This window comes from Lactuca serriola, chromosome 6 (assembly GCF_051521515.1).
Source record: "Lactuca serriola cultivar US96UC23 chromosome 6, Lser_US96UC23_V15, whole genome shotgun sequence".
NCBI classification, from domain to species: domain Eukaryota; kingdom Viridiplantae; phylum Streptophyta; class Magnoliopsida; order Asterales; family Asteraceae; genus Lactuca; species Lactuca serriola.
In genome coordinates, this window is record NC_136413.1 from 73,132,560 (window position 1) to 73,157,659 (window position 25,100).

Genomic DNA, 25,100 nt, shown 5'->3' on the forward strand with positions numbered 1-25,100 from the left:
CCCCAAAGCATGACCAATCTCCTCCCACCAATCCCTCACTCTATCCTTCAGAAGACAGGAGGCGAGCCTAACCTTGTCCCCCTCGGGACACTTGCTCGTACGAAAAGCGTTGGCAACATCAGCCAACCATCTGCTGCTAGCAATGGGGTCCCTAGCCCCATGATAATCTGGTGCCCCGCAAGCCCTGAACTCTCGAAATGTCAAGGTACGCGCTCCCAACAATGCCATCATCTCGGTACGGAAGGCTCCCAGCCTCTCATCCAAGATCTCCAGTATACCCTCCTTGACCGTGCCAAAGATCACAGGAGTCTGAGCTAGGATACTGCGTGTAACCTCAGCTAATATCAACTCTCTCATCCGCTCCTCGAGCTGCTCGGCCCCTGAACCCGAGCCCGATCCCTCTCCGGCGCCTGATCCGCCCGCTGGTCTCTCTCGCAACGTCACCATGCTGGAACATATAACACAACCACTATCAGAAAACTCATCACTGTTGCAAGACCAAACACACCCCCTACTAGGTTCCCGGTCTTGTCTTGGCCCTTCCCGAATCAAGTACGGATCCTCTGCTTTCAGTAGTACGGGCCCATACTACCTTCCACATCTATCCGTACTTTCCTCAGGAATTGCTTTGACTCCACCAGGTCCCTTATCCACTACTACTTCTCCCAGCACTCTCTCATCCTAGGCTTACCCTAGGGAAACCTCTGACTCAACTCAAACAGTCCTCAGCTGCTGAAGGTCTCCTTGTGATGCCAATTAGCCATCACCTGGATACCATCACATGTGACGAGGCTAAGATAATCCTTCAAGTAAAAGACTCGTCCCTACAACGGTTGGACTCAAGCAAGAGCTGCGCAATAGGGTTAAATCCAGCACTCTGAGATTATTCAACCCTGATCACATGTGACCTGACGTATCCACCTAATGGCTAACTCCCATCACTCAAAATCCCACAATGCACAAAGCAAGCAGCATTCGGACAAGGGGAAAATCTAACCACAACATACTCAAGCAATCATATCCAAACAGCAAGAATCTGAACTAACATGCAACACAAACTCATAAACTCAGGCATAACCTAAACAGGCTATCCTACTACTGTCTAATCAGCACTATCATGCAGCTCAAACACATATAATAGGCACATAAGGCATCATTCCTAGATCCTTAGTCCTAATCTAGCATACTGTTCTATCAACTGATAATCATAACACAAAGTTGTATGGGTATTTTGGGGTACTTACTTGAGCTCGGTTGATTGCATGCACCACACCCTTTTTCTCTTTTCAAAGTTTTTTTCTTTCTGAATTATTTTTGCCTTTCTAAAACTGTTTTCTTTCCCAAAACTCTCTTTTTACAAAACTGTCTTTTCATTTTGAAAACTTCTATACCAACCCCTCAGTTTGAGTTCAGACACGCTCGAGAGCATGTCTGAATCCCTCAAACCAAGGCTCTGATACCAACTTGTAACGTCCCAAAATTTAAGACTAAAAATTTCTTTTAATAAAACATTACGTTAGGCAAATTCATCATTTCAAAACGTAAACAAAGTATTAGTTTCCAAAATACATATTCGTTATCAGAGTAAACATTCCCAGGCTCTCTGAACTATGGTGTGTGCCATGCGATCATCCCGAGCTCCATCATCCGCTATCGGAAGTACCTGAAACCAAAACTGAAAACCGTAAGCATGAAGCTTAGTGAGTTCCCCACCCTACCACATACCATACATAGCCACATACTGCACATACTGGGCCACGCCCCCTATCCTAGGCCTCGCCCCCTACAGCGGCCCCGCCGCTCCAGGCCCCGCCTGGCTTCGAGCCCCGCTCGGATACAGATCTATTTCACTTAGGCCTCGCCTGTCACAGGGCCCCACCCACTATCATATAATAGCACATAAACATATCACATCACATCACCTAAGCCAAATACATACTAACGGATCTTGTTCTAAGGCCTCATCTATCTCTGGGCCCCGCCCATGTCCTGCTACTGATGAGTCATGGAACCCCGTCCATACTCCTGCTGATAGTGAGATACGGGCCCAGCCCGCCCTCACTCCTTCCCTAACTTGGGCCTCACCCCTGATCTGCTGCTACTGAGATATGGAACACCATCCACACTCTGCTATTGGTGAGATACGGGACCTCTCCCACACTCACCTCCCTACTAGGCACATACAAGTATCACACAGACAACAAGTATAAACTATCATTTAAACCATTCCTTGGGCACCCGCCCTCTATCATTGGACCTCGTCCCGAATATCATACTAGCATACTGGGCCTAGGGCTAACCCCTGGGTCTTCTACTCATAACTACATGGGCCGGCATTGTGGCCGTGGACCCATTCATACATAGGGAAACTCACCTGATACTGCTGAACTGCTGCTGCTAATCCCTTTGACCGCTACCTGACCACTGACTCCGAACTGCTACTCCACTAGCTCCCCGAGCTACCAATATCAACATAACACTTAGTCTAACTGACCTTCAAAGGTCAACCAAGTCAACTCTTGCCAAAGTCAAAGACCTGGTCAAAGTCAACCTTCCAGGTCAACCCTACTCGCCGAGTCCACTTACTAACTCGCCGAGTCCCTATGCTCAAAGTCCTTCCAATCACGACTTGACTCGCTGAGTCTACTGATTCCTGAATCCTGTCCTGTCCAACTCACTGAGTCCTTGCTCGACTCGCTGACTCGAGTCTTAACTCGAAGGGTTTGGGACTACGCGACCTGACTCGCCGAGTCTAAGAACTGACTCGCCGAGCACAAGGCAATCTTCATCCAACTCGCCGAGTTCATGCCCATCTTCATCCGACTCGACGAGCTGTTCATCCCACTTGTCGAGTTCCTCCTTATCTTCATGCTACTCGTCGAGTCCACTCGAAGGACTCGCCGAGTCCATTCGAATCTACTTACATGTAGAGGACTTTCTAGTCATGCATGGACTCCAAACTGTAGATCTACCCTTCCCAAGCCTATTCCCCACGTAAAGTTGCCAACTTTACGTGTAGAGAAGGAGATCTAGGCACAATCCACCATAAACTAGGATTTAAGGCCAAAGGGGCTCCAAAATCGACTCAAGGGCTGATACTTTATGCTTCCCCAGCTCATAACACACTTGGATCTGAAGTAGCAACTCCGGATCCGGCTTCTAGCTCACTTGGGTGGCAAACCATGGCTTAAAAGCCCCAAATCTCACAACCATAGAAGGTCTAAAAGAGAGAAACAACTTATTACCTTCAGATACTCAAAAATGTTCCCCAAATCTTCAGATCCAAGACCACTTCTTGAAGCCTCAATGATTCCCCTTCTTCTTCTTCCTTCAAATCACTCAATATGGCTTAGGAGCTTGAATGGGCAACAATGGGGTTTGGGGTTCGATGCTCTGGGTGCAAGAGGCAGTAAAGGGACCCTAGGAAGGAGGTTAAGGCGTTTATAAAGGCTCCAAGTCCCGAATTTAGGGTTTTCCTCGCACAGACCAGACTCGCCGAGTCACCTTGGCCGACTCGCCGAGTCGGTCACTTACTCCTCGACTCGGATCCCGCTCGGACTCGCTGAGTCCCTCCTTGGACTCGCCGAGTCGACCCCTAAACTTAGGGTTTTCTTTCCTTTCTTGGCCTTCAAAACTTTGGGTTGTAACGTCCAAAATTTCAAAACAATTAAAACTTTTCAAAAAACCACTCATTTTAATAACGTTGTTACAAAAGGTTTTCAATACATTATTTAACAGAGTATTTTCCCAGGTTCATATCATAAACATCAACGCGAGGAACGGTACGATCACGCCTTTTCCTTGCCACAGACTCTTGAGAACCTGAAACATAAAACCACAACTGTAAGCCCGAAAGCTTAGTGAGATACCCCCAAAATACCAACCACATATACGCCCTTCTGGTCCATGTGTCTCAGGGGACTTCCGTCCCTGCTGGGTAAACCTTCCGGTCCTACCCACGCCGACCTTCCGGTCCACAACACAACATATTGCCTTCCGGCCCATAACATATTGCCTTCCGGCCCATAACATATTGCCTTCCGGCCCATAGCATAAAATGCATACATAACATAACAAATCATAGAACGACCCTACATATCGGGTCACACCCCAGATCTAGCAATCATAACACATAATCATATAGCAGTTCACAGACAACAATCGATCAACAGATCGCATATCATAGCATTACTCTAAACAAGATACCGGTCTAGCCGGTCACTAGCATAACATTACCCTACGAATCAGTCAACATACTAAATGCATACATACGCCTTTCCAGGCCATGACCTTCCGGTCCACATAGCAATGCCTTCTGGCCCATATCATGTAATGACAACTACCCGGATTTCCATCCGATAAAAGGGTCGGCCTTGGTGCCATGAACCCTAGCGATATAGTGAGGATAACTCACCTCGAAACTGCCGACTGAACAGATAGCTCAAGCTGCTCCGATCACTGATACGATCTCTACCTCTGGACAGCCACCAATGCACTGAACTCAAACAATAAACAACAATTACCAAAATACCCCTGGAACCACTGGTCAATCCTTGGTCAAAGACAAGGTCAAAGTCAACCCCTAACTGACCCTACTCGCCGAGTCAACCCTATGACTCGCCGAGTCCCCATACTCAGAACTTCACTCAATCCGCGATCTAACTCGCTGAGTCACCCCAAGACTCGCCGAGTTCAACAACTCTGAGTCCACTCTCCCTTGACTCACCGATTCTCTAAGATTCCCTTTCTACACGTCGAGTATCCCCCTTGACTCGACGAGTTCCTCCTGGACGAATCGCGGGGCCACCCCGACTCAACTCGCCGAGTCTGAAGAACAACTCGACGAGTCCTAGTAAATCTTCAAGCTACTCGTCGAGCCTGTTCATCGGACTCGGCGAGTCCATGCCATGCAACCGCTCAAACTGCTTTCTAAGGTCAGAACTGCTCCGACCATTCATAGGTCTGGCCTTCCTAGACTGATTCATCACGTAAGGTCCTCATTTCGGTGCTCATAATACACCCCATGACTCATAATTACATTTTGACCTAAGGTATAAGGATTCCAATCCAAAACCTCCATTGATTCCCGAAATACTCAGGCATGGGACATTCTGGACTTCCAAAGGTCCCAATACAGGGTTCCAATCGCTTGGGGGACTAAGGTAACACTCAATCTAGCCACAAAAGGGTTCAATAAACCCTAAATCCATATACACATCAACATAGAAGAATGTAACTCGAAATATTACCTGAATAATGTGCTCTCTGTGTCCCTAATCCACAGAACGTGACTTCTCTTGTTGTTCCCTTAACCAAGCCTCCTCTTCCTTGCAAAACAACACTTCCAAAATCAACAATGGTCTTCTACCTTGCTCCAGATGCTCACAATCGAATTAGGGATTCACTCACAGGACTAGGGTGAACAATGACGGCCATAAGGCCCCTTATATATGTCCCCAAACCTGGACGGTTAGGGTTTCGCTAAACAGCGTGGACTCGCCGAGTCCATATCCGGACTCGTCGAGTCCAGTCGCGAACCCGCGACCAGATCTGCGATCCTACTCGGCGAGTATAGGCTCCAACTCGCCGAGTCCCCTCTTAAAACACTCAAAATCATAAATATAACAATACCTGGAATTCCGGGCTGTTACATGGGTGTTACATATTGATTGTTCTAATGGTTTATACAAAGTTTGCTTATGGCATTGCCGTCTTGGGGATATAAGTAAGAAGCACAATGCCCAACTCCAAAAGGATGGATTGTTGCAATCATTTAACTTAGGGACTTATGAATCTTGTTTATTAGGAAAGATGTGTTGGATAAGGTGTCTAAGTCTGTAACTATATTTGGTATGTACTTGACCCGACCCGGCATGGTCCATTTGGGTTGCACTTCACCGAAACAATTTATATTGATAATCTTTTGAGAATAGTGTATTTATGATTTATTAATATATTATTAGTTATAATATATTAATATGAAATCATATTATTTAATTAGTATTGATCAAGAATTAATTTAGTGATCAAAAGGAACTAATTAAATATGGACTCTTTTATATATATATATATATATATATATATATAATGGGCCAAGTTCATTTAGGATGGGCAAAGCTTTCATGGATAATCCATGGAGTTTTAACCCATGGATCCTATGGAAATGAAAGGTCATAGGTATTAGGGTTTACATGGATGTAACCCTGATCCTCCATACTATATAAAGAGGTCTTTGGCACATGAAATTGTACTAGTGTGTGTGAGAACAAAGGGTGGGCCGATTTCAACAAGTGCATACTATTCTCTCAAGTCTTCCAAGGTGTTTTGGTGATTTGTGATTCCACTTGAGGCATCCACATTATTGGTGCTAGGCTCTTAAGACTCCAAGAAATCAACCACAAGAAAAGGTATGTTATTCTACTAAAATTTTTATATTACAAGTACCCTATAACATGCTAGTTAGGTTCAGAACCTTGGAAAATCAAATTTGCATGTATAATAGAGAAAACATAGATTCAAGGTTTCTAGGGTTGCATGTACACCATAGGAGTGTTAGAATGCTCAAAACGGTTCAGTGGTATCAGAGCCTAGGCTTGTTTTCATTACACTTGATGCAAAATGCTTGAAAAAGTCAAAAAACTGTTCACTGTTAGTGGACTCGCCGAGTCCATGGGAGGACTCGACGAGTCCAAGTGAAAACTCATCCTACTCGTCGAGTAGGAGGCCCTGTGTGCAGATTTTTGAGTTTTACTGCTGTAAATGGACTAGAATCATTACCCTAAACTATTTTGGACTTATAAAACCTGTCTTTAATGTGGTAATGATTATGCTAATTCATTTTCAATGGTTATTATCAATTTTTCAAGTTTTATACATGTTTATATGATTCTTGAAATTATTGATATGAATGTTCATTCTTATGAGTTTTAGTAGAGCATAGGAATTATTTGCAAATTGTTTGTTAGTGTAATTCTTGATCTAAATGCCAATTAATGGACTCCATAACTTGTCCTCAAGTTATGGAATTCCAAAAGACTTTTCTTTAAAACCGTTAAAACTCATAAGTTATAGAAATGAAAACTCTTGAATAGTTTCAAAACCTGTCCTCAAGTCTTGGAATTTGTAAAGTCTCACACACACTTTAATTCCAAACCATAGAGTTTTAAAAGTTAAAATTCAACCCTTATATTTATAGTATTATAAGTTAATTATATATATATATATATATATATATATATGTGTGTGTGTGTGTGTGTGTGTGTATGTGTGTGTGTGTGTGTATATATATATATATATATATATATAAGATCAAGTCAGTCTTACTGTTAGTAGGCCTCATTCATGAAGCTCGTCTATAAGGGGGATATAAGGTTGTTGCCTATAAAATGGCAGATTAATGTGTGTCTAGTCTCACCTACCGCTTCCTTGACTGGTGGAGGGTCATTAGCCGAGTGGGTAGGACAAGGACTATAATTCTCATTAAAAGTATAATGATAATTATAAAGTAACTAAACCTTTTATAAATTCCCAATCTTAGTTACTTTAGGAAAATGTGAAATTGGTGCTAACACATGAAATTACACTTTGTACCTTACCAAGTCGTTGGTGGAGCGTGTCTGGGTAATCGACACACTAACATGGACTAGTAAGAGTGGAAAGGGTGACTTAATGTTTGTCATAGATCGGTGGAGCACGTGTGGGTAACCGTCACATCAATTAGATGATAAAAATTAAGGGTGCCAAGTTAATTTGCATGGTTATTCACACCTTATTTGTGATCCTCGGCATCCCAGTCACAAACTTGAGAGGGCACAATCGAGATTTAAACATGCCATTGAAAAGTTCAATGAATCTCAAAAGATCTAGGAGTTTTAAATCCAATTAAAACCTAATAGTTTATTTCGTACTTTTTTTAAGTCGTGAAGTCAAACCGTAACTAAGACCCTCACAACCTCGATACATCATTCCCATATGAGTCATAATCTCAACTTAAACATGATGTTAGTCTCTTTTAATTGTCGATTTATGGAACCAAATTATCCAGTCACCCTCAGGTTTGGAAATCAGTTGAAACTGAAAGTCAAGTTGATTAAAAAAATACACATTTCTATTGTTACTAGAAGTTTGAACACTTGGTTTGAATTTTCATTAAACATGTTTTTTTTCAAGTCGGCTGGAGTTGGAAAATCGTAGTAGGTCAGGTCAGGTTAGGTTAGGTTGAGATTTTCGACATGTTTAATAGAATGGATTCAAATTGCCACAATGCCATCCATATGGATATTGACTTCAATAGTTGAGTATTTGAGCATGCATATTTTTTTATGGTTATTTGTCTTATTTAATTTTCATAAAGTTAACTGCGTTACAAATTAGGTAAGCTAACTAGTCCATGCCTAGGTGGATTAGTCATTAGTCCCCGGTTGATCCAAACGACTAACGATTTCTAAAACATTCCTTTTATTAATAGTTATCACCATTGTGTATTGTAACGCCCGTAGATCCGAGTTAGTCTATTTAGAGACAATAAGCATCAAAAGTGACTTTTTGATAAAAGATTATTTAGAATGAATAATCTTAACTAAGTTGTAGTGGTCGTGACAAGGGTTCCGGATATATGAAGAATGTCGAAATCCGAGTTATAACGAACAAGTTATGACCTGTCGAAGTTTTGCGACAGAATACGTGCTATGTGTTTATACGTTGTTTGTTTACTTGAGATGGATGTTGAATGAATGTTTTATACAGGTTTTTAAATGATTTAAACTATATATGTTATTTATATCTACAAATATGTTGGGTGGAACATGGGTAGATGAAATAGTTGGTGTGTGAGGAAAGATTAGTTTGAGGATGAGACGAAAGATGATATAGATCATGAGATGACGGTGACAAGTGAAAAATGAGTGAAACCTTTACCCAAACGATGGCCCCCGTCATTCATCAGAGTAGGGATGACAACCACGGACTATGCTAGACAGTCCAGTGGAACACTAGCAGACTCGCAACTTGTAGGTGTTGTGAACGATGTGTTCACCGGTGTACTCTAAAAACCCTGGGAGCTATAGATTTAGTGTCTTATAATAAAACGATGGTAGCTATGGATTTAGTACAATGTAGATGAACCTTGGTAGCTATGGATTTAGTATTGTATAGATGAACCTTGGTAGCTATGGATTTAGTAATGTATAGATGAACCTTGGCAGCTATGGATTTAGTGTTTGTTATAGGAACCTCGGGCAGCAATGGGCTTTGTGCAAATTACTTAGGTCAATCCTTAGGAACGAATGGAGGAATGATAGTCGATTCTTAGGGTAAAACTTAAGAAATAGAGAAGATAATGGGGATGGGTAATTGGGTGGTTGTTTGATGATTGAATATAATAATTATATTATTGTGGGTTGAAAACCCTATATGCTCACCAGGCTCCCAAGCCTGACCCGCTCAGTTTTCTTTGCATTACAGGTAATGGCACAAGAGTATAAGTTGGTGGACTTGACGAGAGATTTTGGATTATAGATCAGTAGTTATAAATAACTGTTGTAAGGTCGATTTTATACTGTTTATATTTTTGGTCTGTAACGAAACATGACATCCCAAGATTTTGTTATTTAATGAAAATACATTTCTTTAAAGAAATGCTTTGATAAATTCTTATCACATTTTGTTTTGGAAACAAATTCCGCAGCAGTTTTGTTTAAACAATTACTCTGATTTTAAAACAAAGCATAAACAAATCGGTCTTTTCTGACTGTGAAAATGGGGATGTCACATGTATCATTTTAGACAAATTAATCCAACGTGTCTTCATAAAAGAACACTTTGACCAAATAAATTTATGACACTTTTTTTCTAAACATAATTTTTGCAAAAACAAAGCTAGCAAAGAGATAGGAGTACAAACCAACATTACATTCAGAAACCGGTCACAACACCAATTTGTCCAATTCATAGAAAGGGCCTTTTCTTTTGGGGCTGTAACAAATGGAAGAAGACAAGTTATACCTCATTCGCAAGAAGCCTATGGGACAAAGTCGTGACAATATGAATAGTCTTGTAGCTATAATGCCAAAGCACTCGAATAAAAGAAAAAACTATAGCTTCGATGACTCCAGATATCTCCTTGGAGAACCTCTTGAACCCGCCTAAGACAAAAGAAGATCCAACAAGGAAATGTAGAAGGTGGCGCACACCAAATCACTCTAGCAACATAACACTATATGGATGGAGTTTTTAGACATAAAATTTGATCTCAAATATCTCATTTTGTACAAAATGTAAACAAATCTAAATCCTAAATGCATGCAATGCATAATCTTGACTAACAATACTTATGTATTTAAGAATTTCGTCATTATGGTTTGTAGTTTTAGCAACTTAGTTAAACATAAGAGTGGAAAATTATACTTTGTTAGTAGAATCAATATAAAATCAATATTTTCAGAACCTAATATATAAAGATTCAAGTGTCAAGTAAAAATGTTGGAGCTTGAACTAGACCTTGACATTGTGGCATCATGCCTTCCATCTAAACCATGAGGTTAAACCCTGTTGCACTTGACTCAACCTTTGAGGCAATATGCCTTCATTAGGTTTGCTCACTTTAGAATCCGATTCAGAATCATGAACACTGGAATCAGAGTCATCATGTTCCGATTTGGAGCTCTGATCATCCTGCTTTTGATCATAATCTGATTCAAAATCATGAACACCAGAATCAGCGGCTTCAGCAGTTGTTGCAGAGTTGATATTTAGTGAAGTCTCCTTCCCATGCTCTTGGATCTGCAAATCATCCCATGTTAAAGTTATTGTTCTCTATATATAAGTCATTTCTGTAAGTTTAAGTCTCTTTGAAAGACATCAATAATATCAAATTTTTTGACAGTTTAAAAGACATATGAAGAACATAGGAATGCACCAATACTTGACAAACCTATGAAAACTTAAGAATACTAGTACCGATTTCCTATGTTCTGCATTTTGTGTCCCACCTTAATCTCTCCTTCATGTGAAGTAACTGGCACCCAACTAAAAGAGGTTGACTTCATAGGCAATGCTTATGACTTAAATTATTGTAGGTTTTTCATTCAAATCCCTCATGTACTATCAGTACTTTCTTAAGTGTTACTTGTGATGGCCTAAAATTTTTCCAAAGCATGTGAAACTAGTGTTGAGCATAGATTCTCTAGATGTGCGAAAGATCCCAAATAATTCAAAACTAAATAGAAGGCGCACATTATCTTAGTTTTTTTTCCCGTAAAAAACTACTTTCCTTGTCCCTAAATAACTCATAGTCTAATTAAGCACGTGGTTAAATCAAAATTTTAAGTTCAACGTTTGACTAGTTGTATTAAAATGATGATCAATTAAAACCTTAGAGACACAACAAGTTTCATAAGAATGTTATCTTCTGTTAAAGTTTTTATACTTAAGTCTATTGGTATTCTTATGAAACATTTTTAGCTTAAATACAAAATAATCATGTCAGTATTATCTCTTTGAATAAGTAATAAAGTAATTAGTTATTATAGAAAATGGCATGTAATGTGTTTGATATTAAAAAGAAAGGATTCAGAAACAATGCTCTACTCTTTAGTTATACCTTTTCGTTTTCTGAATGTGATGTCAATGGCATGATTGTGGAGCGATACTCATCTTCGTCATCATCTACATGCCCAGTTATATCAGAAATTGGGGATGAACTCGATTCACTTCTACTTTTCCCTTGATAACCTGCATCCAAATGATTGTCGTTTGATATGAGCTCACTAGGTGTTTTATAGAAAGAGAAGACTGATTTAGTGACAAAGAAAATCATTATAATATCTACAAATCGGTTGATTTAGAGGTAGGCCCTTATCCAATTCCAACTTATTTGGGTATAAGATATTAAAGTTAACCTATCTCTGTAAAGTTTTTTTTTCTGAAAAGAAAAAAGATAATGAGATTAACAACTTCAGAAAAACCACAATTGTATTACCTGTCTCATTCCCACCACTTGTTTTAACTTCATTAGGTCTGTCATCGTGATGGAGCTTCACGGTGTCATCATCGTCAGATGATCCACTTAATTGGCTGACATAATCACTTATCTCAGAAACACAATAACCCTCTTTCACCGAATTTGTATCGTCTTCTGGAGACGGGTCAACATCAGTATAAACTGAAACAACTGATTCTGCATAATTACCATCTTTCATCGAAGAAGAATCATCATCATAGCCCTCTTTTACTGACATCATATCAGCTTCTCGAGAATGGTCATCTTCATAACGAGATGAAGCAACCGATTGTGAATTAAAACCCTCTTTTACGGAAGTTGAATCAGCTTCTTGAGAAGGGTCATCTTCATAGTGAGATGAGTCAACTGATTCTGGATAAGAACCCCTTTTTATGGAAGCCGGATCATCTTCATAATGACCTTCCTTTACTGGAATCAAATCAGATTCTTGAGAAGGGTGATCTTCATAATGAGATGAGTCAACTGATTCTGGATAAGAACCCTCTTTTACCGATGTCGAATCAGCTGATGCTTGAGAAGGGCTATCTTCATAATGAGATGAGCCAACTGATTCTGGATAAGAACCCTTTTTCATGGAAGCCGAATCCTCTTCATAATGACCTTCCTTTACTGGAATTAAATCAGATTCTTCAGAAGGGTGATCTTCATAAGGAGATGAGTCAACTGATTCCGGATAAGAACCCTCTTTTATGGAAGCTGAATCATATTCATCACGACCTTCTTTTACTGAAGTCAAATTAGATTCTCGAGAAGGTTCATCTTCATAATGAGATGAGACAACTGATTCCAGATAAGAACCCTTTTTGATGGAAGCCGAATCATCTTCATAATGACCTTCCTTTACTGAAGTCAAATTTGATTCTCGAGAAGGTTCATCTTCATAATGAGATGAGACAACTGAATCTGGATAAGAACCCTTTTTTATGGAAGCCGAATCATCTTCATATTGACTTTCCTTTACGGAAATCGAATTAGATTTTCGAAAAGGTTCATCTTCATAATGAGATGAACCAACTGATTCTGGATAAGAACCCTTTTTTATGGAAGCCGAATCATCTTCATGATAACCTTCCTTAAGTGAAGACAAATTAGATTCTCTAAAAAGTTCATCTTCATAATGAGATAAGCCAACTGATTCTTGATAAGAACCCTTTTTTATGGAAGCCGAATCATCTTCATGATAACCTTCCTTTTCTGAAGTCAAATCAGATTCTCGAGAAGTTTCATCTTCATAATGAGATGAACCAACTGATTGTGAATAAAAACCCTCTTTTACCGAAGTTAAATCAGCTTCTTGAGAAGGGTCATCTTTATAATGAGATGAGCCAACTGATTCTGGAAAAGAACTCTCTTTTATGGAAGCCGAATCATCTTCATAATGACCTTCCTTTACTGAAATCAAATCAGACTCTCGAGGAGGGTCATCTTCATAATGAGATGAACCAACTGATTCTGCATGAAAACCCTCTTTGGAATTCGAATCAGCAGCTTCTCGAGAAGGAACATCTTCAGTAAGAAGGAAACCAACTGATTTTTTATCAGGCGTAGAGCTCACTTTCGAGTCACTAAGTTCATCCATCTCTCTATGCATGGAAGAATAGTTTGTGGCATCAGAAGTTTCTGGTTCAGGTACAAATTGTGGTCCTAAATGATTTCCTTGTTTCCCTTGGTTGGAAGCCATTAAAGTGGAAGGAACCTTTTCAAAGCTTTCATGCTGATGACTGAGTTGATTGTTTGGTTTTAAGGGTGCAGAATCTACAGGATCAGATTCCTGTCTACTTGGATTGTACGGAAGATCAAAAGGATGCATGAGATTCTTTTGGTCTTCTTCTTTTTTCATTTGATCGTCTTTAACTTGTATATCACCTTGGTCATTCCCTTCAGAATTACTCGATTCAGCATCTGTGGTAATATTCGACATGTGAGCATGCTGTGAAACTTTTGGGTAATCATGAATTGGATGAAGCTCTTCAAGCATTGAAAAGTCAGCCATGGAAGAAGTTGGGGATGTACTTTCTATAAGCTCAGATCCTGTCTCCCATCCTCTATCATCCTCGTTTCTGTGTGCACAATCTTTTGCCTCTAATGGCTTCACCAAAACAAATATCTCTTTTCGATTGCCAACTCCACTCTTTGCTTCTTGTATAAACTTCTTATCAATGGAACTTCCCATATGATGATTATCATTAATATTCACCCTATGAACAACACGAGTTCTCTTCCTAGACGCTTTTTCTCGCCTTCGAGGTCTTTGTCTTTCACCTCTCCAATCAAGTTCAGTATCGCCCATAACGCCAAACTTTAAATTATGGATCTTATTGTGATATGGTTTTTCTTCTTTTTGAATTTCGGGTGCATTTGATTGACCAAAAAATAACAAAATTCCAAGAAGAACAGTAGTACATACAATAACAGGAGAAGCATCAACCAAAAGAGCAAATAATGAAGGGAATGATCGGTATATCCAAATCAAAACGAGAATCATAAAAGCCAACAATGGGTGCCTTGAAGCTGATCTATGGCAACCCGTCATTGCAATGCCAACATACTCTTTCATCAATTCAACCCCCATTATAACTACCTTTAATTAATTTCCTCCAAAATCCTGTTCGCTTTTTCTAAATTAACCCTATTTGAACTGTTTTAGGTATGTACATGTGTATCAAATAATTTAGAAAAGGAAAAGATAATACCTATTTGAACCGATCAAAGAATAAGACAAAGCTCCAACAGTAAGTACCTAAGAATATGAACCTAGCGAATGTTGGCGACAATGAGTGAATTGGACGAAATGTAAATTAATCACGAAATCTTTCAGAAATCAATGAAAAGGGAGAACTGAAAGTTGGCGAGATCAATCTTCTCAACGACCCAATATTCTTTCAATTAATTGATTCAATTTCTTTTTCTTTTTTGTCAAAAAGTACAGGTCTGCGTATTACATTTGCGATGAGAAACTGGATGGCCGTGAGGCGGTGGCGGTGGCGGTGTCGGTGTCGGTGGCCGGAATCGTGAGGAAAATTCGGTGGTGTATTCCATCGATTACGCGCCAGTTTAAGCAACAACGTTGTTATTTCCGTTATATTTTCTGTCCGCTGATTTAGTCATCTTTGCAAAAATCTAGGGGAGATTTGAACTGTTCGAACTGTAACAAAATAAAGAAATTCTAAACTCGCTCTTCGAATTCTATGTACACTTGTGATGACTCGTCATGATCACATAATTCGTCCCATCTTCTTCCATTGTTTTCATTAATTTACTTTCATCTTTAAAAAGCGTCTCAAATATTCACTATTGATTGTTCATCCCACAAACCTCTAATTTCCTTCTCTTCATTTTTACATTTCATTTTTAAAAAACCTGCAGTTTTTGTCCTTTTGTTTGTTAAAAAACTAGGGTTCAAGCATCTAAATTTTTAGTTTTGTATAGATGGTAATTGTGTACATGTTTTGTGGTGGTTTTGAAACTTTAATTTTAATCTTATCTAATTTGCGTTATATTTTTATGAAATGATGATTTTACTCTCGTATACTGCTAATGTTTCTTCATGTCTTATTACTACTATTTGCTCTAGGCCATGGGTATGTTCACGGGTAAACATCACTCCACATCATCATCAATCCTTTTTCACAATACATTCAATATTGGTTGGAAATGGTGTTTACTAGTGAACAACCAATGAGAATGCATTCAATTTGGAGCTAACCAATCAAAATTCTCGTGAGCATCCGGGAACTAGTTACTCCACACCGCAACTACATCCATTTGGGGTGGTGTTCATGCGTGAACATCCCCTCCACATAGATATTTACGCGCATAAACACACTCATACCCCATGGCCCTATATCATTGTGCTCATGTTTATTCTCATAATCCAATTTGATGCTTACTTTATTGAATATACCTATACCTATAGCTATTTCCACTTTAATCATCAACTATTACTGCCTATTTAATTTATCAGCAAGACGAGAGAAGGATAAAATGTTGGTGGCGGGCTGTCATTGGTCTGTTTAATTTATTTTTTGTTCTTTTTTCCAAAATTCTAGGGATCTGATTGGTTCTTAGTCTAAAAGTTTTTTTTAATTTTATTCCAAAATCCAAGATGTATCACTACAAGAAAAAATGGAATTAGCAGTCGCCGCTAAAGACTAGCAAAGTCGACGGTAAAGGTAATAGCGTTGACACGTCGCCGGTAAAAAGTCGACGAGACTACTCTGTCGCTATTGTTCAAAATGTCGCCTGTAAAGATATTTGTCGCCGGTAATTCCTTTCGTCGCCGGTAATAATATAGCCAGTAACAACATTATTCATTTTTTTAATCAACGATTTTGGTGCAAAAAAACGATACATAACTACATTAAATGCAAAAAAAATTACATAATATCGGATTAGATACCAAATAGTGTAACGACATTATATATAATTAATTTCATATCAAAATAAACAACCAAAGTTTTATAATTACAACAATCTAGTACCAAAGTGTCACGACAAGTCTAACATACAAAATACAAACTTAATATCCGACGAACCATCACATTTGTTCCCATCGTTTCCTCAATGATCTTTCCCCGATTGAAAAAACACATAATGCTCTTCCTTACACGCCGAGTCGTTGAGCATTGCCCAAAAATTTTCCAACTACATAATAAATAACAACATATATAAACTTATAAGTTAAATTATCAAACGTAAACAAAAATTACCACGGTACATAACTATTTTTAAGCTAGGGACAAAAAACCAAAGTACATTGCTATTTCTTGCACTTATAACTAACACAATTACATACATAATTACCAAATCAACATGGATTTATTGACCATTATATAGATACATGAGACTTTGAAATTAAATAGTCTACTCTTTTGTGCTAAAGAACCTTAAATACAAGAAATACCAAAGTACATTGCTATTTCTTTCACTTAAATACAAGAATTACCAAAAGTACATTGTTATTTCTTTCACTTGGGGCAAAAACACAATTACCAAATCAAGATGCATTTATTGATGCCAAATTACATTGTTATTTTTAAACTAAGACAAAAAAACAAAAGGTGGGTACTCCGCTCCATCACCCCGATGTCCACGACTCATAACAGCAGCCATATTGTATAAAAACAATAGCCATATCGACACCATTTCCTACAAAATTATAAGATATATGGATAGAATTTCAATTACAAACACACAACACATAGGAATACACATTGTTTTTTATATTTGAGTAATGTACATTTTTTACATTTTTCTTATTTATAACATTTTTTTTCAATTATAGCATTGTATTTTAAACAATTATATTATGTTTTTTCTATTGTAGTGGCTTATTTTATGTTTTCATTGCTAATAATAGCATCCTACTTTATTTATTTTTTTACAATCCACATTGTTTTTTTAAATAGCATTCTCAATAATAGCATCTTACTTCATATGTATTATATTTTCTTTTTTTTTCTATTTAAGCATTGAACTTTTTTATATTTTTGTTATTTATAACATTTTATTTTTGCTTTTTTTTCAATTATAATATTGTATTTTAAACAATTATATTATTTTGTTTTCTATTGTAGTGATTTATTTTATTTTTTTCATTGCTAATAATAGCATCCTACTTTATTTGTTTTTTTTTACAATCCACATTGTGTTAAAAAAAATAGCATTCTCAATAATAGCATCTTACTTTATTTGTTTATTTTCAATAATAGGATCCTACAATAATGGCATTCTCTATACATATATCAAATACACAATAACATCCTATTTATACCAAAAAAAACACGTGCTTTCACAAACATACATATATAATAATATCAAAGACGCATACTTTCATATACACATATCACATATACACAAAATATACATACATTCTCAATACATATATCAAATAAAAAATAGCATCCTACATGCCTACTTATACCAAAAACATATATTTTCACATACATACATACTAACATATTACTTATACCAAATACATAAATTTTCACACATACACCAAATTCACATATACATATAACCAATAGAGACATATAGCACATATACACCAAATACATATTTTTTTTGCATTAAATCTCCAAAATTTGTAAATAGAACCTTTGGTGGCTAGAAAATCAATAGTTGGTGTAATAGTGGTGGTGGTTAGGGGTGAGCGCGGTGCGGTTCGGTGCGGTTATTAGAAATGCGGTTAATCCATTTTCAAAACCGCATGGTGCGGTTATTTTTTTTCTGTGTTGCGGTTATTAACCGCATGGATTTGGTGCGATTATTTTGTGTGGTTTTTAACCATAGTTTAGAGCTCAAATAGTTTTAAGAGTTCAAAGATATTACTTGTAATAATAAAAAAAAACCATAAGGTATAAGACAATTAACCATTTAACTTAAACCACAAACAACTAATATCTAAAAAACGTCAAATCATTAGTAATTAACAATAAATATCTTAAAATTGTCTAATTTCATCATTTTGCAAAGTTAAACATAAGAAAAAACCAACACTTTTGTTTTCTAGTATTTTATCTGTCTTTCATTCATGAAACTTGTCTTATTTTTAATATTTAATAAACTAATAATTGATAAAAAGAAAAAAAAAAAAAAAAAAAACTCACCATCGGTTTTTATTGCGGTTGTGGTTTTTCGGTTGCGGTTTTTGCGGTTAATTTTAGTTGCAGTGCGGTTTTTGCTCACCCCTAATGGTGGTTGTACAGTCGTCGGTATTGGCGGTGGCCCGAGAGGAAAAAGCTTTTTGAAAAAAAAAAAATGCAATTAATCACAAATGCTTATGGAAATCGACATTAAAATAAAAAGAAGACAAAATTGCAAAAATGGTCCCTATGGTATGCATATTTTCTGGGTTTTAGTCCAAACCTCGACTTTTTTGAGTTGGTGGTCCTTTTGAGCTAGTTTACTTGCAGTTTTGATCCCTGTCCAAACTAAAAAGACTATTATACCCTTAATGAATTTAATTTTTATTTTTCTTTCACTTTTTAAAATTAAAATATTATTATTATTATTAATATCAAATATAAATTGGACCCATATATCCACCCCATCTCTCTCTCTCTCTCCCCCCCCCCCCTAAAAAACCCACACAGTTCTACTTAGAAAACACACACAGGAATTCAAACTCGGAGTCGGACCCAAATCTTTCTTGACTGTGAATGACACCGGAGAGAGGTAGAAGACAAGACTACTTCACAAATTCCTTTGGCACATAATCAACCATCTTCGATAGCAGCTACTGTACATCCCTCTCTCACCATTTTCATACCACAATCGGAGTTTCCACCGTAGCCGATCACCATAGTCGGATTGTCACCGACCCCGTTGCAACTTTTCCATCATTCTCTCTTACACGTCTGCTTAGATCTGTTTGTAACATGCCAACGGATGAACCCAATCAGATCTGTCTGTAACATCCCTTTCTGACCATTTTCGAACTGCCACTGTAATCAAACCCAATAAAATTCATTCACTGTTCCTCCTGATGAAGATCTGTTATATGACAGCAAAGAATATGTCTTCAAGAGCGCCCATGATCATATCACTTTCGAGATATCATGTAAGATATCGAGCTCCAAAGTTGCTCTCGTATCCACTCCTGCAATTGTAGATGTATCCTAAAACCCAGATCCTAACGTAAACTGTACTTTTAACTTGAACGAGCAAAACGAAGGGTGTTGCACATCCACATCCCAACAGTTCAAAGAAGAAAATACCCCATCAAGAAAATTATCAGGGTCTAGTAGAGTCAAAATCGAGGAAAAAAATCATTCAGCAACAGCCCTCTGCTCCAGATGTGGTAGAAATGATTTCGAATTCTTCAATTTTCAATCCCTAACCTGGTTGAAGAAACTGTGAGGAGTTATTTACCATTGTTAAAGGATTTGCTCGACTCACAAAACATGGGTGGTGGCAATTTCAGGGGATTAGCTCAAGAGGGATAAATTTTGATCCTTTTTCTCTTTTTGAACGATTTGTTGATGTCTTCATATTGATCTAAGTTTGATTTTGCTCCATGGCTGTGATGGCAAATGTGCAAATAATTCCAAGGAGCAACTGGGTTTTTAGATTGGGTGGAGTTTAATGGAGATTGAGGTGTATTGAAATAAACGTAAGGGGAGAGAGAGAGAGAGAGAGAGAGAGAGAGAGAGAGACGTAGAGAGAGAGAGAGAGATGTGGGCCCCAAATTAGGTAATTATTTTATTTTTCATTTAAATTAAATAGAAAAAGTATAAAAAAAATATCATAAGGGCAGAATAGGCTTTTCAGTTTATTGAGGGACCAAAAACACAAAGAAACTAGCTCAAAAGGACCACTAATCCAAAAGAGTCGTGGTTTGGACTAAAACCTCAAAATTTTGCATACCACAGGGACCATTTTTGCAATTTTGTCTAAAAAGAAATGAAGAAATGAAGAAGGTAACACGAACCTTGGAGGAGAAAATCAACAATAGCAACAGCGCCTGTGGCGAGAGAAGGGAAGTTTCTGGTGGCTGCAGGCGTGTCTTTTACTATGGTGAGAATCGGCGGAAGAATCGTCAGGAGAGGGAGAATGTCGGAGCAAATGAGAAATGGAAGAGAATGAGAGCAGAAGGCAGAAAGAGGAATCGACTGACATTAGCGACGACACCAATAGCGGCAACAACTAAAGCAATATCGGCGACACGAACCAATAGTGGCCATATATGAAGAGGGAAAAGAAGGCGCATTTTTTTCAACCTTTAGCTGCCACAATTGTAGGTCATTGGCGGTGACTTTGTGTTGCCAGTATTGGCTTTGTGCGCTCCACGACAACCTCAGCCATTGGGTTAGAAATACGGTCGAACGGTTGGCGCTTACCAGAAGGTGAAAACACGGATTCGGGTCACTAAGCAATACCGGCGACGCTAATAGTAGCGACAACACCTTTAGTGGCGACAAGTTGATAAGTTATCGCTATTGATGTCGCCGGTGATGACTATATATCTTATAGTGTATATATTTTATGACACAAGCTTAGTGGCAGGTAAAAATGTAAAAATGTGATGTGATAATTTGTTTAGCATGCTACGTACCACTCCCTTTAATCTTATTGTCATCGTTTTATTTAATACAAACTAGGTTTGGATCGTCCGCGCGATGCTGCGGAAACCTAGTACTTTAAAAAACACAATTCAACATGGATAAGATTTTTCGGATAAATTTTTGCGCATTGCAGCAGAAAACTGACACAAGCTTAGTGGCAGGTAAAAATGTAAAAATGTGATGTGATAATTTGTTTAGCATGATACGTACCACTCCCTTTAATCTTATTGTTATCGTTGTATTTAATACAAACTAGGTTTGGACCGTCCGCGCGATGCTGCGGAAACCTAGTATTTTAAAAAACGCAATTCAACATGGATAAGATTTTTCGGAGAAATTTTTGCGCACTGCAGCGGAAAACTTCTTTTCAAAGTGAATCTAAAAAATATAAAATAAGGTTTAAAAGCAAACAATTATGTATGGATAAGGCATACAAAATAAATTTTAAAAATGTATTTTAAACGTATTAACTAACATTTAAATAAAAAAAATAATATTAATAAAAATGAAAACTATAAAAACAATTATGTAAGAAACCAAAAACGTAACTTAAAATTACCAATAATTTATGTTTAATATTACGAAGGATAAAATGTGTTTAATCAAAATTATTTTAGGGTAGAAAATGTAAATATAAGAATCTTTTATTACCAGAAGCAAATTTGTTATTTTTAGGAAAATGCTTATTTTATAACTTATATTATATTCTATAAGAGTTGTAATTTGATATGGACGAAGTTGCTTTTGATATGACATTAATAAAAGCAAATGAAGTGAGTACAACCGTTGCTTAAGAAAAAGAAAGACGAAAGAATTTAGAACCAAAAGGAAATCGAATGGCTACGAATGAAAAGTTGAAATGAATAGTAAAACTCCTCACATACCAATTTTGGTAATTAATATATATATATATATATATATATATATATATATATATATATATATATATATATATAAGAGAATTCTACTTTGATACACGTCGATCACTTTCTTCCTTCAGCCAATAAAAAAAACTATGGGCGGGCATTTTTAACTTACTCTGCTTCTACCGCCTCAATTAGCCTCAACCTTAGTCATTCTCTCTTTTCTCACGCCATTTCCCCCTGCCGCCGCCACATACTGCTTCGTTTTGCGGCCAAAGCTAAAGAAAACAAGTTTGATACACGTCCATAAGTTTGTTGCCTCCTCCCATAAGATGGTTGGTAGGCGGCATTCTCAACTTATACGGTCATTAGAGGTGCTTCACACCGCCTTGCCTTTACCTCATTCGCTTTAACCAATTGGAAGCAAGCCACCGCCACAGAAGACTTTACAGTGGGTTTTGCTTCTACTAGCTATTTCATTTAATATATTCCACCTCCTGCTTATTCTCCTTTCAATTGACCGACATGGCTTTTCACCAACCTCCTATACTACCGCTTCTCCCTTCTTTTATTCTCACATCGATACTTTGTTTCTTTTGTTTCAAACATGCATCTTTCTTATACGACTTTCCCAATTTTCAATCGGTGCCTCCCAACCATTGGTACAGTTTGAGTGGGCGACATTCTCCCTTCTTTTATTCTCACATGATTGGATTTAAAATCGACATCGCCCTTTTAATTGTATTGTTATCTTCTCAATTTGAGTGTTTTGATTAAACGAGAAGGGACTGCCCCTTGTCATCCCATGAACTAACTTGTCGCATGTCGGGATGTAGCTAACTTTTTATATCATAATCTCTACAAAAGCCCTAATTTGTTTTTTCTCGTTGCCATATGTATTGCTTCCTTCATTCCGTGTCAGTTGAGTGTTCGTCTTCTCCGCTCTCTTCACGCTACCGTCTTATGATATTAATTAATCGATTATGTTGAGTCAAGAAACCGTGATTACGATTTGGTGTTCATCTTTTGTAGGAGATTAGTTTCTGCTACCTAATTCAGGTCTTTGGATTTTACTTTTGGTTGCTGATTAACAAGTCTGAAAAATATGTTGTTATCTTAGACCTAACTTCCTTTGATCGCTCTTGGTTAAGGTGCCTCTCTGTTTCTTTATTACTTTTCAATTTTGGTAGTACTTATTGATATTTTTTACTGGGGAAAATGAAATATTACAATAGTAAAAGGTAACGAAAGCTTTATGTTTGTTCTTCAATTTTGGTTTATGCCGCATGGTAGGGAGTCTGAATGGTTTTCTTATTTCTGTTTCTTGGGTATTTTTGTATTAATTGTTTGCTTTACTTTCTGGTGGTCTGTGCAACATCAAAATTTTAGAACTGCTATGGCTGAAGATATGCAAGTCTACATGTCAGATCCAATATTTTTGGCCTTTAGAAGGTAATCATGAAAGGAGAGGATTTGCAATTGTTAAAACTAAAATTAATCGTTTTCTATTTTTTGTGAAGATTCTTAATGGTTCATATAATAATCTAATGGTAATTATTGATTAGGTAATAGATTTTTTTTTTGAAACGGATTAGGTAATAGATGAATATCAAAAGGGCATGGTTATTCATGGAAGAACATACAACAAGATATCACTGATCAACGATTTATCTTAATGATGCTTTAAACATGTTTCATGTTCGTATTAACAGTTATGGTTCGTTGTTGCATAGTTGATGTTCATTGTTTATATATGATATTATCTTTGATTCGTTTTTTTAACCATATAGGACCCTACTGAAGCGAAGAAGCTGTTGAATATTCAGAGATAGTTGGAAGAAACAAAAGGGTATCTTTGTAAGCATTAATTCATTAAAATGATATCTATCATGTGCCAAATTAAATTTGATATAATTTCTATTTTGCAGTCAGGGTTGGATCCAAAATCCATATTGTGTGAATTCTTTAAGATGGCATAAGAACAAGATGATTTTTTTTTAAGTATAACAACTTAAAGCTTTATTTCTATAATTAGGTAGATATTTCGAAGTCTATTGTCTTAAATACAGCTGAGTCACCTCTCTTTTCCCTTAAACGTGAAACCTACTATACTACTGTGTTCATTTTTCACAACTTGGTATCATTATTCTATAATTAGAAGTATTGAATTATAAAATTTTGCTCTATAGCATGGTTACAACATGAGAATAGATAAAAGGATGATTAAAAAACGTTAGAATTATATCATATGTGTTGTACTTATGAATCTAGCAATTTTCTTTCATTTTTACTTCTAGAGTGATTGTAAGCTCCTAGATGGATAAATCATAAAAAATTGTTGAATATATCAGTGTAGATGCTTTGCTTTCTGAAAGATCTGTCTTGTAAATGTCGTATCAGTCAAAATGGATTTTTTTTTTCTTGTTTCTTACCTTATTGGTATCTTTATTCTGATCTACTTATTTCATTGGTATTAATTTGTATCATTGTCAAATTAATGCTTCAAAACTCATTTATGGTAAATATGCATGTTTGACGGTTCTTGACATGGGATTAAATCAAATCCGGCCATAAGTGATATCACACTGCAATTACTAATTAAAGTGTACAATTCTTAGTTAGTTTGTTTTTGTTATTATGGTTACAGATGTATGGAGATTGTTCCAAAAGAAGCTATTAAATAACACAATCCCCATTTTCTGTATTTTCTTTTGGTCAAGGTATCAAAATTTTGTATTGCCTTTTCCCTTCTTTTAGATATGTTACTTGGGTTAAAATACATCCATGATCCATCGTAGCTATTTTTTTGTAGTTTTTTTTTTAAATCATTGATCCTTCAACTATTCTTTTATTTTGATTCTTCTCATATATATATATATATATATATATATATATATATATATATATATATATATATATATATATATATATATATATATATATATAATGTCCAGTTTACTTCATAAGTTTCTTATTCCGAAGTAATTTTATTGATAAAGTTAATTAGAATAGCATCAATTTTTAAAGAGAAGTGGTTTGTTCATATTTCTTTATGGTTGCAATTTTAGTAACTTCAGGTAAAAATCTTTATGAATTAGTTTAATTGCTTTTATTATCATTTGAAATAACTTTTCCATCTTCCATTTCTTTCTA

The 25,100-nt window shown here is 36.9% G+C and overlaps 1 long non-coding RNA gene across 3 annotated transcripts; it reads left to right on the forward strand.

Moving 5' to 3' along the window:
* Positions 1-22,076: 22,076 nt before the first annotated feature.
* LOC145059247 (uncharacterized) lies at positions 22,077-24,123 on the forward strand. Of its 3 annotated transcripts, none has more exons than XR_013686719.1 (4): positions 22,077-22,398; positions 22,980-23,399; positions 23,738-23,796; positions 23,876-24,123. It is a non-coding gene; the product is annotated as an uncharacterized LOC145059247 (long non-coding RNA). The 3 variants fall into 3 exon arrangements; XR_013686718.1 differs by lacking the exon at positions 22,077-22,398 and having other exon boundaries at positions 22,405-23,098; positions 23,337-23,399; XR_013686717.1 differs by lacking the exon at positions 22,077-22,398 and having other exon boundaries at positions 22,405-23,399.
* Positions 24,124-25,100: the final 977 nt, after the last annotated feature.